The following is an 18,534-nucleotide window of genomic DNA, read 5'->3' as shown; positions in this document are numbered from 1 at the left end:
TGCCACACCAAGCAGGAACGTGCTGCAGGCGCTGTCACGGTGGCAGGCTCCATGTAAGGCTATCCTATGAGCCTAACAGCCCACGGCCGTGAGACCGCTGCAGCCCTGCCCGTCCGCCATGGATTCACTCGTAATACGGCAGGCGGGCACACTATGGGCTTGGCGATCCTCCTTTCAGCACGGAGGTGGCGGGCGAACAGGAGGACCGCTAAACTCGTAATAAGGCCTATAATCTCTTCCTCAGGCCAGCCCATATGCCACCCCAAATAAAAATTAAACCCTCTCCCGAGAAGGTTGGTACCAATATTCTATCTCTCCTCCCATCATGTCCTCCACTTCTAATTCAGTAGTTTTACATGGTTAGTGAAAAGCCAGTAAAAGATGGAAAGGAAAGGAGGGATGAAGGTCTGGGACAAGGAAGAGATGAAGTGTAATGAAGATCACTTGTAAGTAATGAAGTCACGACCCCCATGTTTCCTTCGTCCTTGCCCCATTTGTTTATTGGTGAGGACATCTCCAAATAGCGTATTCAACACTGAGTCACACAGAGACACCATATTTGTCGCCACAGATACATGAACTGAGTTGATCACAACTTTTCCCAAATCTACATACTTTGAGCCACCCATCCTTAACCTGCTGTGCGTCTTGAAACTATGTTGGGGGGCCGTGTACAGCCGCACAGTTGTCAACAATGACACTCCTCTGAAATCTTCACTTCTATCCCCTCGTGCAGTTACCCTGACACAAGCAACTCATCTCATCCAGACTCACTAGTGGTCTCCAGGACCACCCAGCTACCCCGCCTGCCTTCGCTGCCCCACCCCCCCAGCACTCTGCTACTCCCACCCAGATCTTGCATCAGCCCTGCTCTGCTCCCTTCCTCCTGACCATGTGGTCCCAATATATTCTGCAGTACTCCCCACCTCTTGACCCTTACAGCATCCCTTCCTCTTTAGATCTCACACTCCTCCCCCTTGGACTCTGCATCACCCCCCCACTCTAGGACTCTCAACTGCAGCCATTGGCTTACAATGCTGTGCCCCCCCTCCCATGCTGGGCCCTATACTCCCTCATCCACCTTGGACCCCTCACTGCTCTTGCACCACACCTGCTCTTCTGATAGTGCCAATTGTTATGGCTTTTGTAAGGTGAGAGAATATTGACCAAGCTTAAGCAATAAAACAACACAGGTGAAACTCGGGAAGCAGCAGGCCACGTAAGTCAACATCCGCCACACTTACCCACAAGCCACCTCTTCTGTGTATTATTATCGTCAATCATATTTTCACAATACCAATGTAAAACGACTGGACTTGCACACTGTATACTTCCTGTAAACAGGAGTACAACCATTTGTATGCACTCGATTTCAGTTTGTCTGTCCAAGGATGTTCCAAAGCCACGCCCACGCCTGCCCACCACAGTCCTCCTCCAAGTGCCTCCGCCACCCAACTGGACAAGACAAGCGTGCAACACACATAAGGGAAATTAGAGTACACTATTAGGTGTGCAAATCCATACTGCTACTTTGTAGGACACAAACAAAACAGGATATAAAATGAATGTTAATTGACACTTACCTAATCCCATGCAGTGCTGAGGCTGCTCTGTAGCTATGGTGTGTCTTTTAAGAGGTCCATATCCCCAGGTCGCAGGCTTGTTCAGGCACCCATTGGAGACAATCTGATGAAAACATGAAAAGGAAGGACTGAAGTCATGGTCTTGGACGGTATTATAAATGGACTTTTATGTGAGTTTATCACAGTTAATGATGCTGCTAGTTCAAATCTTCAGAAAGTTTTATTTTTATTTTTTATTGAGCAGAGCATTTAGTACATGGTATACATAAAAAATGATTCTTGAAACCATTAATCCAATAACTTCTACATTTCATGACAACATTTAAAAGAATGTGACTATAGCAGCTAATAGCATCAACAATGATTCCATCAAAATGACAATGTGCAAAAACCTGCAATAAAGTGCAATAGTGATAAAAAAGTGCTAATGCATCTAAAGTGCAACAACAGAAAAATCTTCTGAAAGTTGACAATATTTTAGTAACAATTTTAAACAATTTAGTATACGCAATTTAGGATCTAATAGACTTTTAAACGTCACAGTCTTAATGCTCAGAGAAGGGCGGGCCTTGAGAAGTAGGGGCAAAGATCTGAGTTTTGTGGTACAGACACAACAGACGCAAAGCATCCAAACAACTCAATACAAGCATCTCAAGAGACCTTTAACGTACCAACACTGTTTACGCAAGGAACCCCTTTTCATATCCCTCCACAGATCCACAACATGATTTCCATTCTTCCAATCCTTTTACTCCTACAAAAAACACTCTAGCTCAGCCGTGTCGCTTATATTCGGTACATTCAAATAAGAAAACCTCGACATGTCGCACCAGCGGGTAACAGACAGAGTTTAAGAGTATTAATACTGATTGACACCTTAAAAGACCGGGGGCCTCATGTAGGAAGCCAAATACCGGTCGGTAACGGCCGATTTTCGGTAATTATACCGTTACCGACCGGTATTTAGGCTTTTGGTATGTAGGGGGACAATTTCTGTATTCGGAATTTACCGAATCGGTAATAATTACCGATTCGGTAATTTTACCGATTCGGTAAATTCCGAATACAGAAATGAGATGTAGGGGGAGTGTGTGGGTGATGTTTGGAGTCTGTATTTACCACCAACTAATAGTTGGTGGTAAATAAAGTATGGATGGTGAAATGCATTTCATAGCGCCTACAAGTGTGCAATGTGGCAGACATACATGCCCTTCGGGCATGTATGTGTGCCACATGTGCACACATGGCCGTTTCAGGGGTGCAACAGGGTGTCAATGTGACACCCTGCCACCCTTGCATGTGTTCCCCCCATTACCGAATCGGTATTTACCGATTCGGTAATGAGGCATACCTTCCCATCAATGGGAAGGTATGCCTCATTACCGAATCGGTAAATACCGATTCGGTAATTACCGAATTATTCCGATTCGGTAATATTTACCGACCAATTACCTACATATCATTTATCACTTCATAAATACCGAATCGGTAAAATTCGGTATTTATGAAGTGGTAAATGTGTCCCTACCTACATATGGCCCCTTATATTCACCATATTTAAAATGTTTTAAAATAGGATTGTGGTATCTAAAACATAAACAACACCCCCAGGAAATAGTTCCTTAGGCAACTTGAGAACATACTTCATTAATATGTTTTAGCTAGCCGTTTTCTCCCATACACTATAACAAGGCCAATGGAATTATGCGGCAATCAAAAGCCAAATTATGTGGTAAAACTGAATAAATTATGTAGCAAGGAAAGGAAAATATGCTGCAATTAAGCTTCTATTATTTCAATTAAAACCAGCTCTGCCGAAAATATAGTAAGTACATTTCATATTTTTATGTATATGCCCTACTGGAAGGTGATTTAGGATTCATGATGTGACCGAAAAAGATTAAAATAAATGCAGCTATGAAACCAGTGTATTTTAATTTAAAACAAAGAAATTTGTGATAGGAAGGGATTTTTGTATCCACCCTGTTTGAATTACATTTAAGTGCTTGCGGTCTTTGTTTCCTGCTGCAGATGAAAGCCTTTCCACCAGTGCTTCACGTAGGGAGGTTTGCACAATCTGAGCAACATTGTCTCTTCTTTAAATATCCAATTACATCAAACTTCAGGGCAGGGTCGCCAGCTGACTTGTCTGGTCTGGCCCTGCATTCCTTGTGCAACGATTTTCATATCTTTTGTTCCATTTCCGCTATAAATAACTTTTTGGGTTAAAATACTGCAGATTAGGCAGGTGCTGAAGAATGATGTGGAAACGGTGGCTAATCATTAGAACCTGGATAGCACTGCAGCCGCACAATCATGTATTATGTGGCCAATCATTATCACTTGGATAACAGTGCAGACGCACAATCATGTATTGTGTGGCCAATCATTATCACTTGGATAACAGTGCAGACGCACAATCATGTATTGTGTGGCCAATCATTATCACTTGGATAACAGTGCAGACGCACAATCGTGTATTGTGTGGCCAATCATTATCACTTGGATAACAGTGCAGACGCACAATCGTGTATTGTGTGGCCAATCATTATCACTTGGATAACAGTGCAGACTCACAATCCTGTATTGTGTGGCCAATCATTATCACTTGGATAACAGTGCAGACGCACAATCATGTATTGTGTGGCCAATCATTATCACTTGGATAACAGTGCAGACGCACAATCGTGTATTGTGTGGCCAATCATTATCACTTGGATAACAGTGCAGACGCACAATCATGTGTTGTGTATCACTGGGATAACAGTGCAGACGCACAATCATGTGTTGTGTGGCCAATCATTATCACTTGGATAACAGTGCAGACGCACAATCATGTGTTGTGTATCACCTGAATAACAGTGCAGACGCACAATCATGTATTGTGTGGCTAATCATTAGCACCTGGATAGCACTGCAGACGCACAATCATGTATTGTGTGGCCAATCATTATCACTTGGATAACAGTGCAGATGCACAATCATGTATTGTGTGGCCAATCATTATCACTTGGATAACAGTGCAGACGCACAATCATGTATTGTGTGGCCAATCATTATCACTTGGATAACAGTGCAGACGCACAATCATGTATTGCGTGGCCAATCATTATCACTTGGATAACAGTGCAGACACACAATCATGTATTGCGTGGCCAATCATTAGCACCTGGATAGCACTGCAGACGCACAATCATGTATTGTGTGGCCAATCATTATCACTTGGATAACAGTGCAGATGCACAATCATGTATTGCGTGGCCAATCATTAGCACCTGGATAGCACTGCAGCCGCACAATCATGTATTGTGTGGCCAATCATTATCACTTGGATAACAGTGCAGATGCACAATCATGTATTGTGTGGCCAATCATTATCACATGGATAACAGTGCAGACGCACAATCATGTATTGTGTGGCCAATCATTATCACTTGGATAACAGTGCAGATGCACAATCATGTATTGTGTGGCCAATCATTATCACTTGGATAACAGTGCAGACGCACAATCATGTATTGTGTGGCCAATCATTATCACTTGGATAACAGTGCAGACGCACAATCATGTATTGTGTGGCCAATCATTATCACTTGGATAACAGTGCAGAGGCACAATCATGTATTGTGTGGCCAATCATTATCACTTGGATAACAGTGCAGATGCACAATCATGTATTATGTGGCCAATCATTATCACTTGGATAACAGTGCAGACGCACAATCATGTGTTGTGTATCACCTGGATAACAGTGCAGACGCACAATCATGTATTGTGTGGCTAATCATTAGCACCTGGATAGCACTGCAGACGCACAATCATGTATTGTGTGGCCAATCATTAACACTTGGATAACAGTGCAGATGCACAATCATGTATTGTGTGGCCAATCATTATCACTTGGATAACAGTGCAGCCGCACAATCATGTATTGTGTGGCCACTCATTATCACTTGGATAACAGTGCAGACGCACAATCATGTATTGCGTGGCCAATCATTATCACTTGGATAACAGTGCAGACACACAATCATGTATTGCGTGGCCAATCATTAGCACCTGGATAGCACTGCAGACGCACAATCATGTATTGTGTGGCCAATCATTATCACTTAGATAACAGTGCAGATGCACAATCATGTATTGCGTGGCCAATCATTAGCACCTGGATAGCACTGCAGACGCACAATCATGTATTGTGTGGCCAATCATTAGCACTTGGATAACAGTGCAGATGCACAATCATGTATTGTGTGGCCAATCATTATCACATGGATAACAGTGCAGACGCACAATCATGTATTGTGTGGCCAATCATTATCACTTGGATAACAGTGCAGATGCACAATCATGTATTGTGTGGCCAATCATTATCACTTGGATAACAGTGCAGACGCACAATCATGTATTGTGTGGCCAATCATTATCACTTGGATAACAGTGCAGACGCACAATCATGTATTGTGTGGCCAATCATTATCACTTGGATAACAGTGTAGACGCACAATCATGTATTGTGTGGCCAATCATTATCACGTGGATAACAGTGCAGACGCACAATCATGTATTGCGTGGCCAATCATTATCACTTGGATAACAGTGCAGACACACAATCATGTATTGCGTGGCCAATCATTAGCACCTGGATAGCACTGCAGACGCACAATCATGTATTGTGTGGCCAATCATTATCACTTGGATAACAGTGCAGATGCACAATCATGTGTTGTGTATCACTGGGATAACAGTGCAGACGCACAATCATGTATTGTGTGGCCAATCATTTTCACTTGGATAACAGTGCAGATGCACAATCATGTATTGCGTGGCCAATCATTAGCACCTGGATAGCACTGCAGACGCACAATCATGTATTGTGTGGCCAATCATTATCACTTGGATAACAGTGCAGATGCACAATCATGTAGTGTGTGGCCAATCATTATCACATGGATAACAGTGCAGACGCACAATCATGTATTGTGTGGCCAATCATTATCACTTGGATAACAGTGCAGATGCACAATCATGTATTGTGTGGCCAATCATTATCACTTGGATAACAGTGCAGATGCACAATCATGTATTATGTGGCCAATCATTATCACTTGGATAACAGTGCAGACGCACAATCATGTGTTGTGTATCACTTGGATAACAGTGCAGATGCACAATCATGTGTTGTGTGGCCAATCATTATCACTTGGATAACAGTGCAGACGCACAATCATGTATTGCGTGGCCAATCATTATCACTTGGATAACAGTGCAGACGCACAATCATGTATTGTGTGGCCAATCATTATCACTTGGATAACAGTGCAGACGCACAATCATGTATTGTGTGGCCAATCATTATCACTTGGATAACAGTGCAGACGCACAATCATGTATTGCGTGGCCAATCATTATCACTTGGATAACAGTGCAGACACACAATCATGTATTGCGTGGCCAATCATTAGCACCTGGATAGCACTGCAGACGCACAATCATGTATTGTGTGGCCAATCATTATCACTTGGATAACAGTGCAGACACACAATCATGTATTGCGTGGCCAATCATTAGCACCTGGATAGCACTGCAGACGCACAATCATGTATTGTGTGGCCAATCATTATCACTTGGATAACAGTGCAGATGCACAATCATGTATTGTGTGGCCAATCATTATCACATGGATAACAGTGCAGACGCACAATCATGTATTGTGTGGCCAATCATTATCACTTGGATAACAGTGCAGATGCACAATCATGTATTGTGTGGCCAATCATTATCACTTGGATAACAGTGCAGACGCACAATCATGTATTGTGTGGCCAATCATTATCACTTGGATAACAGTGCAGACGCACAATCATGTATTGTGTGGCCAATCATTATCACTTGGATAACAGTGCAGACGCACAATCATGTATTGTGTGGCCAATCATTATCACTTGGATAACAGTGCAGATGCACAATCATGTATTATGTGGCCAATCATTATCACTTGGATAACAGTGCAGACGCACAATCATGTGTTGTGTATCACTTGGATAACAGTGCAGACGCACAATCATGTGTTGTGTGGCCAATCATTATCACTTGGATAACAGTGCAGACGCACAATCATGTATTGCGTGGCCAATCATTATCACTTGGATAACAGTGCAGACGCACAATCATGTATTGTGTGGCCAATCATTATCACTTGGATAACAGTGCAGACGCACAATCATGTATTGCGTGGCCAATCATTATCACTTGGATAACAGTGCAGACGCACAATCATGTATTGTGTGGCCAATCATTATCACTTGGATAACAGTGCAGACGCACAATCATGTATTGTGTGGCCAATCATTATCACTTGGATAACAGTGCAGACGCACAATCATGTATTGTGTGGCCAATCATTATCACTTGGATAACAGTGCAGATGCACAATCATGTATTATGTGGCCAATCATTATCACTTGGATAACAGTGCAGACGCACAATCATGTGTTGTGTATCACTTGGATAACAGTGCAGACGCACAATCATGTGTTGTGTGGCCAATCATTATCACTTGGATAACAGTGCAGACGCACAATCATGTATTGCGTGGCCAATCCTTATCACTTGGATAACAGTGCAGACGCACAATCATGTATTGTGTGGCCAATCATTATCACTTGGATAACAGTGCAGATGCACAATCATGTATTGTGTGGCCAATCATTATCACTTGGATAACAGTGCAGACGCACAATCATGTATTGTGTGGCCAATCATTATCACTTGGATAACAGTGCAGACGCACAATCATGTATTGCGTGGCCAATCATTATCACTTGGATAACAGTGCAGACGCACAATCATGTATTGTGTGGCCAATCATTATCACTTGGATAACAGTGCAGATGCACAATCATGTATTGTGTGGCCAATCATTATCACTTGGATAACAGTGCAGACGCACAATCATGTGTTGTGTATCACTTGGATAACAGTGCAGACGCACAATCATGTGTTGTGTGGCCAATCATTATCACTTGGATAACAGTGCAGACGCACAATCATGTATTGCGTGGCCAATCATTATCACTTGGATAACAGTGCAGACGCACAATCATGTATTGTGTGGCCAATCATTATCACTTGGATAACAGTGCAGACGCACAATCATGTATTGCGTGGCCAATCATTATCACTTGGATAACAGTGCAGACGCACAATCATGTATTGTGTGGCCAATCATTATCACTTGGATAACAGTGCAGACGCACAATCATGTATTGTGTGGCCAATCATTATCACTTGGATAACAGTGCAGACGCACAATCATGTATTGTGTGGCCAATCATTATCACTTGGATAACAGTGCAGATGCACAATCATGTATTATGTGGCCAATCATTATCACTTGGATAACAGTGCAGACGCACAATCATGTGTTGTGTATCACTTGGATAACAGTGCAGACGCACAATCATGTGTTGTGTGGCCAATCATTATCACTTGGATAACAGTGCAGACGCACAATCATGTATTGCGTGGCCAATCATTATCACTTGGATAACAGTGCAGACGCACAATCATGTATTGTGTGGCCAATCATTATCACTTGGATAACAGTGCAGATGCACAATCATGTATTGTGTGGCCAATCATTATCACTTGGATAACAGTGCAGACGCACAATCATGTATTGTGTGGCCAATCATTATCACTTGGATAACAGTGCAGACGCACAATCATGTATTGCGTGGCCAATCATTATCACTTGGATAACAGTGCAGATGCACAATCATGTATTGTGTGGCCAATCATTATCACTTGCATAACAGTGCAGACGCACAATCATGTATTGTGTGGCCAATCATTATCACTTGGATAACAGTGCAGATGCACAATCATGTATTATGTGGCCAATCATTATCACTTGGATAACAGTGCAGACGCACAATCATGCTTTTCCAGCTGCCCTGACTATGACGAGGTTATGTAAAGTATGCATAAAGGATATGCTAAAACCGTTGCAAAACAAATGGTCCAAAGTACAGCATATGATAAAATGACTCGCCTCCTGTCTCTACCAGATCTTACAGCACTTGTCAGTCAAAAACACGCAGGACAAAACAGGTACTTTTCACAATTTCACAGCAATGCAACATCATGAAAAGAAATAGAAGGCAAAGACATGAGTGACACATAAAGTTACCATAAGCCAGGCCTAAAATGTAGGTGCCACCCAAACCTGCTGAAACAGCACAGCTGAAAATCTCATTTGTTCCCCTGTCAGGCCTCACTCCATGATTGACAGGCTTCTTCTCCAATCTAAGCAGCTAATTCTGATCCTGGTTTAGCCAACCAGCGACGTCAGCATAAACTCTCCCAGTTTGCTCTTCTTCTGCTCTCAGTACTATCGATGCCCCCGTCAAAGCTCGCTTGTCTCCTGCATCAATTCACGACCACTCTTGTCTCAAAGGAAAAAAAATATCTTACATTAATCTCAATATCTTTCACTGTGGTTTTCCATGAGGAAAAGACAACCGGGTGTCCCCAAAAATGCAAGTTCAGCAAAACTATTCCCACAATTCTAAGCAGAGTTTATCCACAGGGTAGGAGTTGCACACTGCTCCTGGACGCCATTTTGGCACAGGACTGCCATGGAATTTTAGGAACTTATATCAAAAAGCAATAACGTCTGACTACTGTTTAGGACGCTGAAAAAAAGGTTAATCTGTAGAACCAATAATGGTAAATGCCCTTCTTACCCGAGGCAACACAGCTAATTCTTTTGACCTCAGAATGTTGAAAGACTGTGAGGGAATAACGGGTTTACAAGTTTCTGGGTTGTTATTCCGTCTGTTGAGCTTGCTTCTAGTACATTTCAGCTTTTTAAATAATTGAATTGTAATTTAAAATTGTAACTTCTATAGCAGGGTTCTCCAATGTCGGTCCTGGAGGGCTGGATTCCTACCAGATTTTTTAGCATATCCACATTTAGATAACTGTAGTTATCTTGAAAATCTAGCATGGATCCGGCCCTCCAGGGCCCTACATTGGAGAACCCTGTTCTAAAGCAATGCTTAACTAGGAGCTCCTTAAAAGTAGTCGTGCCTCTATGAAACCTTCTCTTTTATGTGCATCTGCCAGAAAATGTTCTCACCGCTGTTTGCCGTGCCATACATCAGGCTTCCCAATTTTCCCCAAGACCTTGCAGCTCTGATGCCTCCACTTGCACAAAACAGGCGGACTCAGATGTCAACATGCAAGCATGGATTTAACAGATCAGCAGAGTGTCCAATATTTAATCTGCCTTGAGTGACTAGACTATATGGCTTTAAAACAGATCCTATTTACAGAAAATCACCAACTGGTACAAATATTGCCCCTTACAGGCAGGGAGAATACTGGTTGGCTCTAAATATATTGCAAAAGGTAACCCCGCACAGAAACAAAATATCGCCCAAAAATGGTAGAAATAGCATCCCAAAATCAGATCATCTCTGAGCTGGTCTGAAAGAGGATAACCCCATAACCCGCGTCTGTCATCTGATGGTCATGGAACCCTCAGGGAATGGTGGCCCTTCAGGGGACGCCCTTTCAGCTCAAGGTCTATGAATATCTGTGAGATTGTGGGAGTGTCACTATATTCCGTAGGTCGGCCCAATCATTTTGAGTTACGCCACTGGTTGTCCTGCACGGGTTATATCTCTGACCCTAAAGTACAAATATATATGCTTCAACATTTTTTTGTATTTTTTTTTTAGATCAAGTGGAACAATTTTACCCTATTGGTATTTATATAGCTGCTACAATATGGAAAATGTGTGTTTTCAAATCCTCTTTTCCTCTCCCCGCCTCTTAAAGAGGCAGCAGTTGTAAAGGTGGCTTTACGCGCACTTACTTCACTACATTTGGAGGTGGGTATTCCACCGGCGGGAGAATCTGGCATGGAGCATCACAAGAGGGGGGGGGGTTGTTTGCAGAGAAATGTACTGAAAAGGTATTTTAGATTCTTCAAATCTAGAAGCTGGTGCAGGACTATAAAAAATTTGCCACGCACGGGGCGAAAGGAAGAGAATCTCTGAGGATTAGAATCTTTGCCAGTGGCTGTGGCAGTAGCTTCATCTGACATGGCTACAACTTGAAACAGCTCTCTTTATTGGTGATACTTAGCTAAACCCTTCAAAAACACTATGGGGCTTATTATGAGCTTGGCGGTCCGTCCGCCCCATAACAGGTTGGGTGGTCAGACTGCCATGGAACTGCTGCTGCTGCCATAGATCCACAATCCCTGGCGGTTCTGCAGCGGTCTGAGGCCCCTAATATGCTGGCGGTGCTGCTGTGGCACCACAAAGCATATTAGGAGTTTCCTCACCGCCACAGTTTTCATGGCGGTGAGCACACATGAAAAGTGTGGCAGTGAGGAAACAAAAGGTGCTTACAGGGCCCCTTTGTACCTCTGCACCAGGGGATGCATGCAGGGGGGGGAGCATGGTGTGCCTCCCTGTCTGCATGCACGCCCAGTTCCTGCAGGGCATTGACTTGACAATTTATGCATTGCAGAAATGTGCAATGGCCTTCCCATTGCGGTGCCTTGCTAAGGGTCAAGTATGAGCCTTAGCACTGTACCGCCGTGGGCCAGCCGCCGCAGGACCACCAGACCTGGATTCCAGTCGGAATCCGGCTGGCATTCGCATTATGGCTTCGGTGGTTTGGCAGCGGGGTGCTGGCGTTGCGTCCCGCTGCCACACCGCCAAAGTCATACTAAGGCCCTATATTGTGTCATTATAACCGGCACACTTCCATCCATTCAGAACGAAAAGACTTTCAGGTCTGGCTCAGCCTGGACTCTGTCTCTACAAGTGTATTCATGATTGCTTGTATAGCTGGCAACATGGGAATCTGTGGAGTCTTTGGAAGTGCTGAGGATAGCAGATCATTTTACTGATAAGTGAATATGATTCGAGTCTATACTGCCAAGAAGTAGCACCGCCAGGTGGTAAGGACCTCCATAAGAGCACTGCCAGTGGTAAGGGACACCATAAGAGCCCATGATAGCACCGCCAGGTGGTAATGGCCTCCATGAGAGTCAACAGTAGCACCGCCAGGTGGTAAGGGCCTCTATAAGAGCCAACAGTAGCGCCGTCAGGTGGTAAGGGCCTCTATAAGATCCAACAGTAGCACCACCAGGTGGTAAGGGCCTCTATAAGAGCCAAAAGTAGCACCGCCAGGTGGTAAGGGCCTCTAGAAGAGCCAACAGTAGCACCGCCCGGTGGTAAGGGCCTCTATAAGAGCCAACAGTAGCACCGCCAGGTGGTAAGGGCCTCTATAAGAGCCAACAGTAGCACCGCCAGGTGGTAAGCGCCTCTATAAGATCCAACAGTAGCACCGCCAGGTGGTAAGGGCCTCTATAAGAGCCAACAGTAGCACCGCCAGGTGGTAAGGGCCTCTATAAGAGCCAACAGTAGCACCGCCAGGTGGTAAGCGCCTCTATAAGATCCAACAGTAGCACCGCCAGCTGCTAAGGGCCTCCAAAGGAACCCATATCCCAGGATAACCCGGTCCTGCTTCTTGTGTCTGCTGAACCAGCAGTAGAATGCTGGGGGATGCAGGCCTGATACATTCCAAATGTACGGCATTATTAACCGGTCCACACTAGGCGGGTGAATAGGGGATACATCAGTAGGCCTTGCGCAGAGTCAACAGAATGTTGGACCACAGGGGAGGGGGTGACAAAACCACTTTATGGACAGGGAAAAACAGACATCCTTTTCCACAGTAGAAAAATTCTTGGCCAGTGGTCTAATGGATCAAAATAGCCTTATCTGCAGACCAATGGGTCAATCTACCCTGTGTCACCGTGTTCTTTTGTGACCCCTTCTCCCCAGCCCACTTATTAATGCGCGGTGGTAAAATCTGGCTAGCAGTACATTTTGTAGAATACAAAACTAGGTCTTGAAGTGTCTTCATTGACTTTTCAAAGCAGTAGTAATAGATGGATTGACCACCTATTGAACTTAAAACGAGCCTGTGGCAGCCACTAAAGACGTGCCCGACTTCTCCAATACCCGCAGGTGACCAGTTATTCACTCACTTTGCAAAATAATATCAAATAAAGCCCGCATATCATTTTGGCCTATCCCTTGCAGCCATACACCACCTGATGCCATTCCATACAAACGCAGCTATGGATCCATTGATATGGTCAAAAGTTTAATAAAGAAGAAAAACAACAACAACAAAAAGTAACAAAGCTCGCGTCTCGTGCTGTTGTGTGGCAAAGGCATCAGCAACCAATCAGACGCCTAGATTGCTATCAGCATTTCCTGACAATGGCTCCGCTAACCTATCAGTAGCGCCTGGGCAATGTCGCCAGACGCTGAGCGGCTCAATCAGAAGCATCTGGCCCGGCGGAGGGACGTGACCAATGGGGATGGAGCGCCGTAAACACCGCATTACTGGCACCGATAGAAACCACTTTACGAGCAGATACCGCCAATCCACATCGTTTTATCAGCCCTTAATAGCCAATCTTTGTTTTTCAAGCTCAGCACAGGAAAGGTATTACAGCGCATACTTCTCGCAAACATCAGAAGAAGCGACTTTGAAACTTTAATGGGAAATTTGCAGCCCATGAGCTCATAGCCCTAGCCGGGCTCCCTGCCGCATATCAAGCAGGAATGTTTTGAGAGTCGGATCAGTAGCAAAGACGAAAATAATGAGGAACACTTGGGCGAACTGTAAACCCAGTATGGATGTAATATTTCCATCTGCTTGTTATCAGTCACACTCAGCAGGAAGGGCTGCGGGCCAGCGAATGACATTGAAGGGGGCGCCCCCCTGCGCTGGTTCAAGGGGTCTCTTTATAGCTTAATCTCTAAACAGATTTCTGTAGCCGCAAACTATCGATTTGCGGTTTTAATAAAGAAAAGGCACGCATCCTGGGCGAGAGAAGCGAAATGTATCGTGCAAGATGGCGCCCAGTTGTTGAATCTGCTTGACAGCCCTATAGGAAGCTTCAACTAGCAGCCCAAAAAACACATCATACCATTTAAGATAAAAACATCTGTCCATGAGTCTCCATGCCTGACTGTCTGTCTACCTATCTAGTTAATCTATCTGGCCATTAATTAGCCTATTCATTAATCCATCAATCCATGCATCTAGCCATCTAGTAACCCATCTAGCCAAGATTTAGCTGTCTATCCGTCCATTCATTCATCCATCCATCTAGCCAACACCTATCCGGCATCTATCCTGCACAGATGTCACTGTTGATTTATTGAACTTAACCAATTAATTTGAGCTTTCTACATTTGCCCACAACTTCCCAGGTCTCTTGGGTGGTAGGGAAGGCTGGTGGTTTAGATCCTGTGAACTCCACACACTTGCCGGAAAAAACTGTGGGTGCTGAAAGTGTGGTATCGCCCAGCAGTGTCTCGCACTTTAGAGACCTTGCTAAACACAAGCACTTAGCTGCACTTCGGGGAGTGGAGATGAACATCAGCTACATTTGGATGGAGAGTGGAAGGTTACAGAGAACAAATTGTAATTGTATTTCTATAGCGCTTACTACTCACGAGGCGTCAAAGTGCTTTTCGGTGAGTAGCACCGTACTCCGGAACCCAAAGAGGATTAGTGGTGAATTAGTATAGGGAGATATGTAATTAATTTGAGCGGTGGACATGTGAGTTTGTTAGTTGGATTGAAAAGGATAGTGGAGGGATAGAAGAAGGAAGGGTCTAGAAAGTGTTTTTTGGTGGGGGGATCATAGCAGAAGGAGGTATGGGTTGAGTGAAGGGGAGGTGGAGAGGGGAAGAGTGAGAGGGAAGGGTTTAGAAAGGCTTGTTTGGGAGATCTGAATAGTAAAGGAGGTTTGAGATGATGCATGGAGAGCAAGAGAAGGGAAGACTCTAGAAAGAGTTATTTTGGGGATCATGGTAGTGGAACGGGGTTTAGGATCAGTGAGAGAGTGGAGGTAGAGGATATATTGAGAGAGGTATAGGGTGAGATGTAGGGTAGTTCTTTGGAGATGCTGAATTAGAAGTAAAGCCCTACATATAAAGATACATAAGTACATGGAAGGTATATATTTATTAGGAAGGTGATATATGTAGATTTAAGTTGCATTTATTAAACTCAGACTTTCAAGTGTTGCTGTACTTCAAGTACATCACTCACCTTTGGCCACCTTCTGTGCCCATGTTTATCGACTGTATGATAGACACAACTTAAAACTGGTAGACATACACCTGGATGCACAAACACATCTTTCTTGTACTTTCTCCTAGACCGACGCAGAGGCGCACCACCACTTTGCTGCAACATGGTTTGCTCAGTCTCTTTCATATACACACAACACCGAAACACTTCCTACATAGGCCACGCTGCAATGACACACTTTGTCTCCATTCGTACTGTAGCACTTATGTGCCCCTGCTTTCTCCTTTTTGTCTTGAATTCAGACAAGTGCAGTGAGAAAACATAACAAGAACACAACTCTAGTCCTCAGGCAAGACATTAAACTCCACCCATAGGGGCCACATGACAAGCACATATTCTTCCTTTCAAAGCCCTGCTATGGAGTAGGGTGCTACTCCGCACATGTGTCAGGGGCATCTTAAGGATGTTGGGGGCCCTGGGCCAGTTCACTGACAGTGCACTGGCACACTGGTCCAAATTCTAAACGTGTTAACAGCTAATATTCAGATATAGTGACTGTGTTTTCAGTATTGAAGTTCAGCAGCAGCTCACTAATATTATTGCAAATAATCTCTGTGACCCCTTCCCATTTTTCACACCTGTGGTCCTGTTTTGATCTAAATGATGTTGCATGAAACAAACACATTTCTCTGCAAAATCTCTGTAATAGACTCCCACATATCACCCACATTAACAATAAATTAAAGGAGAACAGCATTCAAGACAATCTGTTAAAGAATGATTCAAGGTCATCAAGACAAGCCTCCCTGCAGAACAGAGCTGGCTCTTACAGGGGGGGCCTGGCCTGAAAGGCTGTGCCCTGGGCCAGAGCCCACGTTGCTAATGCCTTAACACGTCTCTGACATGTGGGTCTGTGCCTCCTCGAGGGTAAGAAGTGCTATATAAATTCAACACAGTATGGCACCGTACTTTCTAGGCATGTAGTAGGCTTTTACTTCCTCCCACCAATTGAAGGCCCACCTGAAAAAAACTGAACCGCAATAGCTGAAGCAGGCACTGAATCCAGGTGCAGTGGGCAGCAGAGTCCCAAATCACATTAGTGCCTTTTCAGAACAGGTTTCATGTTAATTGTGTGTCAACAGGCTTGTCAGCATGAATGAAGTGCAGCCCTTAATGCTCAGTCCAGGTAGGCAGACGGTGTGGTTCTGCTTCCTGATCAAGCAAGGCCTGACTAATGTCAGTATTCTCCATAGCATCATTCTGGCACGCGCGTGAGAGCTGATCAAATGTTCCTTAAAGGGGCCATCCACAGAGTGATGTCAGAACAAACCCCAAGCAGACATCATCAAACCAAGTAACATTCTATTGTTGGTGGTGCAGCATAAGAGCTTTCAGGAGTGCTAGTGACAGGGCTTTTGGCTCCAACCACATGTTGATTTCCTTGAGTGTAGCCAGGGCCAATGGGATTATGCAATTGTGCGGCCATTGTTCATACCGCATGATTATGGATTTGCAGCATTTGCTTCATAATCTATCATTTTCTGCATAATCTGCAGTTTTTAACAAAAAATTGTTTGTTTCTAGCTGAAATGGTTCAAAAGTTACTAAAAACCACAGCAACACGTATTGCGGCGCAGTGAAAGGCCCGTTGCAAAGGTTGACTGGTTACCTTTATGTTGCTTATTGCTATATGTGGGTGTTAAACTGGTACTAATGAGGTGCAACCAATGTCCAGACAATGTTAACAAGTGTCAAAATAATGAAGTAATACTATTAGAAAACGTGCTGCACTATGCCACATAATGACTTTTCTGCCACATAATTTAAACAACCCGCCTGCATAATTGGGCCCTCCCTGGTCGCATAATTCCAGTGGCCCTGAGTATAGCATTTGATTGGTTAGACATAGTGTGCTTTCGCTGAAAAAGAGTGCTTGTATTGCACTTTTTGCACTGCGTGAAAGCTCATGCTCGTTATAAAAAGACCTTGTCGACTATGGTGGCAAGTCAATATGAAGGCTGTGAGCCTGACCTGTTTATTATGTAATGTTATGATAAGGGCAGTAGGCCTGACATATTAATTGTGAAAAGCATATGTTAAAGTCAACGGGCGATGAGTTTTGGTTGTTATTACTTTGTATTAGAGTGTACAGAGAGGTATATTGTTACATGAAAAGTCACAGATTACCTCGGTAGGCAAGGGTTTTGATGTTGGGTACCTCCCTCTGACAAACCATGGGCATGGAAGATTTGCACTGTGATAATCCTTGATTGGTCTTCTTAGGAGAGATAGAATTTTGTTCTACAACTACATTTTTCTACATACTTTATGTTTATGGCTGTATGCCCGGTGGTTGTTTTACTTCTGCTCAATACAGTAGGTCTGCGTTGGTTATGGTGACAAGCCAATGATGGAGGCTAAAGGCCTCATTGGTTCATTTAGTTAAGTTATGTCCTTTGCTGTAGGTGTGATCCATTTACTATGAAACGTTATGACGAAGGCAGAAGGCCCGGCCTATTTATTGTGAAAAGTATTTGCTAAAGCCAATAGACCTTTAACCCCTTCGCTGCGGCGCAAATTCCGCCGCAGCGCTGGGGGGGGCTTGGGGTGAGCGCGGCACCGCCATGCTCATGACGGAACCACGCCGTCATGAGTCACGGGCGAGCTGTGCTCATGACGGCGTGGTTCCGTCATGACTCCACCCACTTGCGCTGATCGCCCGCACAGGCGGGGAAACAGCGCCGCGCGGGCGGAGCGGCCGCCAGCGGCCGCAGCATGACGGAACCACTCCGTCATGAGCACA

The 18,534-nt window shown here is 44.3% G+C and overlaps 1 protein-coding gene across 1 annotated transcript in view; it reads right to left on the bottom strand.

Moving 5' to 3' along the window:
• TENM4 (teneurin transmembrane protein 4) overlaps positions 1-18,534 on the bottom strand; it is a 1,193,139-nt gene that overhangs the window by 1,078,075 nt on the left and 96,530 nt on the right. The window contains exon 2 of the mRNA XM_085623238.1: positions 1,584-1,686. The gene's annotated coding sequence lies outside the window, so the exon portion shown is untranslated. The remainder of the gene's footprint in view (positions 1-1,583; positions 1,687-18,534) is intronic.

This window comes from Triturus cristatus, chromosome 8, assembly GCF_964204655.1.
Source record: "Triturus cristatus chromosome 8, aTriCri1.1, whole genome shotgun sequence".
NCBI lineage: Eukaryota > Metazoa > Chordata > Amphibia > Caudata > Salamandridae > Triturus > Triturus cristatus.
Note: the sequence above shows the minus strand (reverse complement) of the source record. Positions and strands in the feature narration are given on the sequence as shown.